Here is a 7,191-nt window from a genome sequence, read left to right as displayed (position 1 = left end):
GAGATTGGTGGATGTCTTCCTGTATCCTCAAAGGACTTAGGGTTCAGTTGATACTGAGAGTAGTTTCCACTTGTTCCTTCAGAGATCTGAAACAAGGGGCTTATTGGTCATCTGCCTCAAAAGACCCTGGACAGAGAGAAGGAGAAAAAGGAAGTCAAGAGATTTGGGAGCTGGAAGGAGATGAGTGCTCTCTGTATCTGCTTGGCAGAGCAAAAGCTCCTAAGTACAGAAGACATAATGACTGCCTTTATTTGCTGGGAGGTTGCGGGTGTCTTTGGTTTTCTAGTTTCTGCCTGCCCCATAGAAGCAGAAAGCAGGAGATACTAGTTTCCCTGTGGTCTAGCCTTGGGAGTGCCATGATATTAAAAAATGTTATAATTCACTCACATACAAATTTAGGATGGAAATGTGAAATTGTTGCAAAGTGCATGATATGTTTAAGCCCAGTGGCTCAAAAATATTATAACTCGGGCTGGGGATTTAGCTCAGTGGTTCTGCCACCTGGCTTGTAAGCACAAGGTCCTGAGTTCAATCCCTAGTACCAAAAAAAAAAAAAAAATTGTAACTGCATGAGAAAAACCACAAAATATGAAGTATTTTAATGTTTTTAACCTAACAAAGTCATCTTAATTATGTAATGTGCACTGAAAATATTTTAGGCACTTATCTTCTCCCACCTCCACATTTCCATTAAAAGCAGGGAAGGCTAAAGAAAGCCCCTCTCCCCTGCATTAAAAATGTTGGTTGCTACCTTTGCATAAGTTTTATCATATGGGGGTCAGGGCCTAGTATCTACTTCAGTTCGAATACCTGTTCTACCTTGTATTAACAAGTCTTTTAACCTTTCAATGACAGGTTTCTTGTTAGACAGGGTTATTGTGAGAATTAAATGAGTGAATATATGTGACATGTTTGGTAATTAGCATTATATGTGGGTAATAATTCCTCCCTTTCTTATGCACTATCAAATTCTTCTCACAAAGATTTTGTGAAAAATGTAAAGCAGGAGTTATTAATGTCCTTGTGGGGAATATAAAGCTCAAAGTGGCTGATTATTTTCTCTGGGATCAAATATTTAGTAACCTACAAAAGCAAGATTCAAATTCAGACATCGTGGCTTTATCTCCCGAAGTTGTACACTCTGCTTAGTCTCCTTGTACATGCTGGCAGAGTGGGGACTGTGAATTAAGCTTCACTATTGATGGAACAGGCCTTCTTCCAATATATATTTATTGACTGAATAGAATGACTAAAAAGGTAAGTATTCCATAAAGTAAAATTTGAATGGCTTTGCTTGATATAATATCAGAAACATTTTATAGAATAATTCACCTCTCCCAGAGTAACCAAGTGTTGTGTTGTTATATTTAGGTTAGATTGAATAAGGATAACTGGTGTTTGAACCATTATGTCAAGTTCAATACCTAAAGTGTGAAAGGCCCACATGCCTGATGATATAACACCAAAGCCAGATTACAAATGATGCAGTCATTGAAAATGAAGCATTTACACAATCCGAAAGTATGATTAATCACACAAGAGATCTGATTCCATATCTTTTGTCCATAACATGGCTATCATTACTTTTAATCAAAACACCAAAGGCTGAATCACCCTCACTGGGCCCGAGCAACAGCAATTGCTACAGGAAACACAATTCAGGGAGAAATTCCTTCATTTTACTTGTGTCTGCTGGAAGCTCCAGAAATAGGAGAGGAGAAGGAGCCGATAGTGGCATGAATTGTGAGAGAGAGAAACAGGGCAAATCCACCACACCAAGGAAGGCTAAACTGGAGGACAAAACTGTTTAGGGAACGGTGCCTGTTAGGAGTAAAGGTGCTATAGGAAAGTCTGTTACATTCATGTAAAGTTTTTGGCCCATATTTCTAAGTCACAGAATTGTATAATAGAGGGGAACTTTAGAATTTATGTACTGCAACCTTTTCACTTTTTTTTTTTTTGGTCAGCTAGGCAAATGAAACCCAGAGAGACTCAGCAATTTTGCCAGTGTTACACAGCAAATTAAATATAATCAAGTCAATAGTAGGCCTTTTAAAAAAAACTTATTTTTATTAGCACATGTGTACAGTATATAATGATTACATTCACTGCAGGGAGCTGGTATGTGCACATTACACATCTCAATTCTTTTTTTCTCCTTCCCCCCCACCCCCCCATTTTTGCCAGCATCAGATTCATTTATTTATGTTATAAATCTTTATAAAGTGACATCGTACATACAGATTAACAGCCAGACTAACAGGCCAAAAAACAAATAAAACACATAAGGCGGTTATACTAAATCAGGGTACACTCTTAAATACATTGTTCATGCTGGATTACAATAACTTTTTCTCTCTTTTTTTCCCTATTTTCTGTCTTTTATTTTGCACTTTATTTATATATTGAGTTCTCATGTAAGGGAAACAATGCCTTATTTAAACTTGTATAAGACTATGCTGCCTGACTCCCTTTTTCCGTTCAGCAAAATCACACTGCTGAATCCTGCACTTAATGCACCACTGGTCCTCTGTGAATCTGACGAATGAATGGTTCTCTGTCTCTTCCGTCTTTTTTTATTAGATAATTTTTATACCCCAAATTGAGAAAAAGATGACTCTGCCATGTACTTTGCAGTTGAGCATGGAGTTGGAGAAAGTAAGTTTCTAGCTCTGGCACAAATTCCGAGATGCCAGAAAAATAGCCCTACTTCTTTTAGATTTTTCTATTTCCCAAGGGAGGAAGAGTTCAGCAGATCTATGTCTGATGGGAGGGCCAGGTTCTAAAGTCAGACCTGAGATGGAGATCACAGGTAATCAAGCTGCCCTTGAAACTCTTAGGGAGGCTGCTCTACTGTTTCTCAGCCAGTTTGCCCTTTCTAGTTGGAATGTGGCTGTTTTTCTTGTTTGTCGCCTGTGAAGCAGTTAACTTGAACTTCAGAGTCATGTGCTGTATATGAAAAATTTGTATTTTAAGCCAAAGATGGCACAGTGAGTGGTCTGTAGCCATGGAGAGAGATGGGGCAGAACAAATTCTTTTCTCATGTTCATTCTGGAGCATGTGCTTTTTAAGAGCAATCATTTTTCATTCTTTCACTCTCATAACTGAGCCTACAAATGTTAAATGCATGTAAAACTCAATTCTACTGTTCTACCTAGCCCATGGAGGAAGACTAAACAAAGTACTAGCAAGGCTATTCTACAATCAAAGTCTATATTAAGGGTATTTAGTTTATATTGTGGAAGATTTTAGATAAAGATGAAATTGCTACACACAGTGTTCACATTCCTTGTGTGGAGTTGGTGCATATATATAACACACCCCAATTTCTTTTTATCATCCCTTATTCCTTTCCCCTCCCCCTCCCTCCATCTTTTTTTGGGGGGAGGGGTGGGTACTGGGGATTGAACTCGGGTCCTTGTGCTTGAGCAGCAGGCAGTGAAACCACTGAGCTAAATCCCCAGCCCCTCCTTCCATCTTTTGACCCCTTCCCCTTTGAGAATTCCCTTTCCCACTTTCTATTACTAACTTTTATTTTGCTCTTCATTAAAATTTTGGGTTTCTCATATAAAAGAAGCTATGTGATATTTAAGTTTGTGTGTCTGATTTATTTCACTTAACATTATGGTCTCAAGGTGCATCCATTTTCCTACAAATGACTCAAGTTGATTTTTCTTTATGGCAGAGTAGTACTCCATTGTATGTATACACATGTTCTTTATCCACTCATCTGTTGATAGGCATATGGCCCACTTCCAAGATTATTATGAAACGTACAAAGGAAAAAGGAGGAAAGGGAATCAGAGATGAGTGGAGAGGGGATGCAGAGAAGGAAAAGGAATGAAAAAAGAATTGATGTGCTATGTACATGTACCAACTTCCCACAAGGAATGTAAACATTACATATTACACACATGCTCTGTCTAATAAACTAAAATAAAAAAAGATGAGATTGCTGAATTCTACAAGTAGATAGATTCCCTATAGTACCATGGATTTGTCATTCCCTCCATCTCTCCAATGTGGAGGCTTAGAAAAGAATGGAAAAAAAGAAAGTTTTGGTATGGCTATGCCTAGGAAAAGGAGAATGAATTATATAATTATTTGATTACTGAATTTAGAGAAGTTTAAATGTGAAAGATCATCAGCCTCCACTGGCCTTGTTGTCTCTTAAAAATTCAAAACTAAACAATTTTGGTTTACTCAGACTTATCCCTTAATATTTGGTTCGAGTATCAAAGCCATCTATAGCTATCAATATTCTCATAGGCTGAGTGTTGTTCTTTCCATATCTCTATCCCTCTTTCTTCCTTTCCCCTCATCCATCTCCACTCAGGTTTACACTGCAGGTTCATAATGGATACAGATCATGGTGTTATAGAGGCCTTTGGAAATATTTATTAGATTTACTAAAATTAATCTGCTCCTATAGATATTATGAAGGAGGATTTTGGATGGAGACACCTAGTTGATTTCCTAGAGTAATACCTTGGGGATTGCTTTGGCTCCGAGAGGATGATCTTTTAAATTGTGATATAGTTGCTGATCTTGGGGAAATAGTTGGAACCTCAGCATGCAGAGGAAGCTTGGGCTCTTGGCCCAGTCCATTCAGAGTCTAAATATTTGGAAGATAAATACTTGGAAATGCATTTAAACATTTAAAGCATTTTATTTATTTTTCCAGTAAGTCTCATTGTTCATGGGATCCAATTCTGCAGCAAGACTATGTCTGCTGAAGACATGAACTTTGTGGACAAGTCCAGGCCCGGGTTTCACCTTAGGTCTTGGCAGGAAGCCAGAGGTGCATGTCTGTTGGCTAATGTCCACACCCTGAAATGGGTTATTATTGCAATCCCTTGCCTTCAACACCTGTGTTTGAAAGTAATGCTAAGAGTCTGACCCTCAGCAACTCTGCTCTAAACCAATTCTGCTGTAAAACCAGGAATAGACCACACACACAGACACACACACACACGCACACGCACACACACATCATTTTTCCAGACCAAATGCTGTAAGTTCCCATCTTTTGTCAATGCTGAATCTATACTATTGTCACCAACTCTTCAACTCTAACTGGTGTTCTATGGTCAGTTCTCCTCTCCAGCCTACCAGGTGACATATCTTTTGGTAGATATATGCTACAAACTAATCCAAAGGCATCAGCTTATGTAAAATATAATTAGGGAGGCAAATAGGCTGTGAAAGCAGCCTATGTGTTTATAGAACTCAGAAGCAATGGAGGAATTTTCCAAATTCTCTCAACTCATGCTATACTTCAGGATTTCAGTAATAGGAACTGTTTACCTCTCCCAATCACATTATTGAGATAACTGCTGATCTTTGCTTTGCCATCGAGTCAGGAATTCATGCTGTCTTGGTGGCATGAGAGTGAACACTGGCTTCATTTCTGAAGTTTGAAGTAGAAAGGGTGGGGTGGGTGGATGGGTGGGGTGAGTATGGGAGCACACCTGGCTGTGGTAATTGCCGTGGTAAGGTGTCTTAGACAACACAATAATAACCATCCTGATAGAATTGGGGGTGCAGTAGCAACAGTAAAAATTATATTAAACTGGGCCTCATGCCCAGACTATCATACCAGCTTCAAATAAACAAAGTATAAGAAAAACATTTCGTGAGGAACTGTCTTGCGAATCAGGGAAGCTGGGCAAGACAGAGAGGTGCTTGCTTGAGGGGACAGTGCTTTGACCTGCTTGAAAAGCTCTGTCCAACTTAATTGAAATGCCCAATCCAATTAAAAATCTAACCATAATCCCACATGTTAAAAATCTAACATAATCCCAGTGGCCTCTTGCTCCACCTCTCTCTATTGTAAGAATGCCCAATAGGACACCTTTAGCTGAAAAATTACTGACCCAGAGTGATTTCAGCACACAGCCATGATTTCCATCCTCTTGAGTTGGAGGAAAGTGCTTGTGAATTGTAGGTGGACCATGGTGTCTCCCTTAGCGATGGCGTATGATGGGGATGAGTGCAGGGTGGCCATCTGCTGTTGAAGAGAGTGACAGACAGAGCCTGTTCCATTGTGGCAGATGATCCCCCAGTGCTGGCCAGCTGGCTTAGAGTGGACGAAGTTGGACAGGGCAGGTGATGCCCAACAAGCCCTCTAGGGAAATAAATCCAGATCCTCTGCCTTATGTTCTCATATTTATCCCCGTCTTCTTCATACACACATGTACATTGTCACCTAGAGATGATGTGATAAAATACAATTTGAAACATGAAGGAGAAGGAAGAAGCTGAGGATTAAAAGTGGTTAGTCTTGCATATGAGATATACCTGTAAGTTTCCTAGTAGCCTAGGCAGAAAGAAAAAAATCTGATAGATCATATTCTTTCTCTTGAGTGGGAAAAAAAAAGAAGCAAGTCAGTTTCCTGGAAGTCGTAATGATTTTCTTAATCATTCTAAAATCTTTTTTTGTTAACTTGGTAGGAACAGTTTAATTTCTTAGAGTACATATAAAAACAAAAACTTGTCAATTGCTCAGCATACATGAGGCTATAGGTTTAATCCCCAGGAATGAAATGGGGGGCACAACAAAAAAGAAAAAAAAACACCAAAATTTGTTAAATTGCCAGAATAGGAAAAGGACCAGAATGCAATTGCTCAATGACTAATGAGAAGAAGTAGCACTCAGTAGTCCCCTGGGACTGGCTGACCTCACCGTACTCTTAAGAACTAATGGGATCATGATTGTTACCTTTTTATCTTTGCATATATGTATTTTCTAGAATTTTCATGATGAGCATGTATGGCATTTATCCTGGTGACAGGCTTGCTCAGGGACTGCTGGACCTAAGTTCCTTGCCCTTCCTTCCCCAGCTTTGAGTTGAGGGGTGCTGAGGCCTTAGGCCCCCACATCACTGGCTTCCAGTGCGGTTTGGCCAATGGAGTCAGCAGGAAGGGAGCAGCCAGGGCATTTTCCCTCTCCTTTGCTGGTGGGTGGTCTCCCTGGAGCTTTCATCTCTCTTGTATGACTCAGTTCTCACCTGAAACCTGCCATGTTTCCAGCTTCCTCTGGGAAAACCCAGTCCCTGGGCTCTGGTCCCACTGCCTTCTTGTCCTTCTAACCTAGGAGTGGCAGCAACTTCCTACTGTTGCTAGTGTCAGGATTGCCTCATCATCCCCTGTTTGACTTCTGAGCTTCTTTCATCTCATTGTATTAAATTT

General features: G+C 39.8%; 1 long non-coding RNA gene across 1 annotated transcript in view; it reads right to left on the bottom strand.

Moving 5' to 3' along the window:
• Nucleotides 1–1,808: 1,808 nt before the first annotated feature.
• LOC147825108 (uncharacterized) overlaps nucleotides 1,809–7,191 on the bottom strand; it is a 31,765-nt gene continuing 26,382 nt past the window's right edge. The window contains exon 3 of the long non-coding RNA XR_015441335.1: nucleotides 1,809–6,208. This is a non-coding gene — a long non-coding RNA (uncharacterized LOC147825108). The remainder of the gene's footprint in view (nucleotides 6,209–7,191) is intronic.

The sequence above is a fragment of the Heterocephalus glaber genome, unplaced genomic scaffold (assembly GCF_053883595.1).
Source record: "Heterocephalus glaber isolate CG9 unplaced genomic scaffold, H.glaber_assembly_v1.0 deba00001509, whole genome shotgun sequence".
NCBI lineage: Eukaryota > Metazoa > Chordata > Mammalia > Rodentia > Bathyergidae > Heterocephalus > Heterocephalus glaber.
This window is presented reverse-complemented; position numbering and strand designations above follow the sequence as displayed.